We start from the raw sequence: 2,500 nt of genomic DNA, 5'->3' as shown, positions 1-2,500 counted from the left end.
GAATTAGAATAAAACATTGGCATACCAAACGAAGTAGCCTATTCCAGAAGAAGTGTCGCGTCATATCGCATCGTAGGTTTATGGCTAGGTCTGTTTTTGGACAACGGGATCACTATCCGCTTAGACCGGAAACCACAACTGCAAAGCACCTAGGCCCCAGGCTACCCAGCAAACACACAACGTCAGGGAGACGTTCAGATCATGTCTTAATAACGTCCGTCGGTCCAGAACCCTGTTTGTACGTCTGCTGGACCCCTCAATATTCAAACGTCTGGCTTGGACCCCTCTAAGACGTCTGTGGACGTGCAAAATGGGTTCAATATCTGAACGTTAAAACAAAACATTAATTCTGGCTCCTAATTGGATGTCTTTGGACGTCCGAAAAAGACAGAAAAGACATCTAAAAGACGTCTTTTAGACGTGTCTTTGCTCAGTGGGTAGGTTCAGATCTAAACAGACCTGCAGGCCGTTGAATGAGGATGTAGGAGAACCGTTCCCTGAGGGAACAGACTTCCTGTGTGATCTGGAATCAAGGAGAGGCTTTGTGTGTAATCTGGGGCCATCACTTTGGTGAGAAGCATACAAGACATCATCCGCCTAGCGTGTAATTGATTATGTGACACTTGTGTCAATATCGGTACTGGGGCATTTGCTATGGTGTGTGTGTGTACAGTATGTGTGTGTGTGTGTGTGTGTGTGTGTGCTCTGCAAATGAACCAATCCATTGTCCCTAGATTATAAGGAGCTGAGCTCTATTTTTCAATGGAGTTGATAATGGTGTTTGATTCAGATCTTAATTTTGAGGACCATATTAAGAATGTGACTAGGACATCTTTTTATCACTTGAGCAACATTGCTAAGGTGAAACCTAATGAAAGACTAATGCACGCTTTTATTAGTACAGAGCTGGAAACAGAATGTTTCACATTAGCTTCATGGGGCAGTTAGCCACTACAGTAGGCCGAGTCCTAATTACGTTCTGATGCACTAATTCCCCTCTGATACACACATTGTGTGTGTTCATCCTGCCCCTTAGCATAACTTGTGCTTTCTGCCTTCACAATGGGTCACTGTCTCTGTGGTTCACACACATGCACGCACTCTGATGTACATCTAGACGTACGCTCAGAAAAGCACGTACGCATAAACACACACACACACACACACACACACACACACACACACACACGGCCAGTGTGTCACTAACAGTGTGCAAAGTCTGGCCTCATACCAGTAGATAGTTAGTAGACAAGGTAGTAGACAAACAAACAGTGGTAGAACTTCCTACAGTGGCAGAATCTCGTACAGTAGCAGAATCTCGTACAGTAGCAGAATCTCATACAGTAGCAGAATCTCGTACAGTAACAGAATCTCATACAGTAGCAGAATCTCGTACAGTAGCAGAATCTCGTACAGTAACAGAATCTCGTACAGTAGCAGAATCTCGTACAGTAGCAGAATCTCAAACAGTAGCAGAATCTCGTACAGTAGCAGAATCTCAAACAGTAGCAGAATCTCAAACAGTAGCAGAATCTCAAAACAGTAGCAGAATCTCATACAGTAGCAGAATCTCCTACAGTAGCAGAATCTCATACAGTGGCAGAATCTCAAACAGTAGCAGAATCTCATACAGTAGCAGAATCTCATACAGTAGCAGAATCTCATACAGTAGTAGAATCTCATACAGTAGCAGAATCTCATACAGTAGCAGAATCTTAAACAGTAGCAGCATGTCATACAGTAGCAGAATCGTAACCTCTTGACCTGACAAACCTAATCCAGAATGGCACATCAATATTGTTCTGTTGACCTCCTCACAAACACTTGTGGTGATCAACACCACACTGGACTTTACTTTAAATTCAGATATTGACGCAAGATATAGAAATATGCCCGCAACAAAACAAAAACTGGAGCAAAAGGGAAAATAGAAATAAGTTTGGATCGCTGTCACCAGAATCTCCACGATCAACACCTTCTCACAATCAAACTATTAAACACTCCAAAATGTAGTCTTACCCCAATGGGCTGGACAATGAGACCCACCATGATGTACATGTCCAGGGCAACGAGGACCCTTCTGGAGAGAGAGCAACAGTTGATGCAGCCGAGCGCAACTGCAGGCTGCTACTGGCTGTGGCTGAGCAAGACAGATGGTATAGCAAACCACACACACACACACACACACACACACACACACACACACACACACACACACACATAGAGTACACTGGCCACTACTGGCTGTAGCAGTATCTCTCAACCAGGGGTCCATGGACCCCCTGTTGGTCCTTGGCATAATTACAGGGGGTCCGTGGGAAAAAAAATAAAATAAATAATAATACAAAAAAAAAAAAAAAAATATATATATATATATATATATAGGCTTGAAACTGGCCTATGTTAAGATCATTAATGTTAAATATGAATATAATATATAGTTTTGGGGGGAGGTGGGGTGGGATAGCCTGACAGAATGTCGTCGTTACACTCCAAAGCC

This window comes from Borostomias antarcticus, assembly GCF_949987555.1.
Source record: "Borostomias antarcticus genome assembly, chromosome: 34".
Classification (NCBI taxonomy): Eukaryota; Metazoa; Chordata; class Actinopteri; order Stomiiformes; family Stomiidae; genus Borostomias; species Borostomias antarcticus.
The sequence above is the reverse complement of the archived record's forward strand: the minus strand, read 5'-3'. Positions refer to the sequence as shown.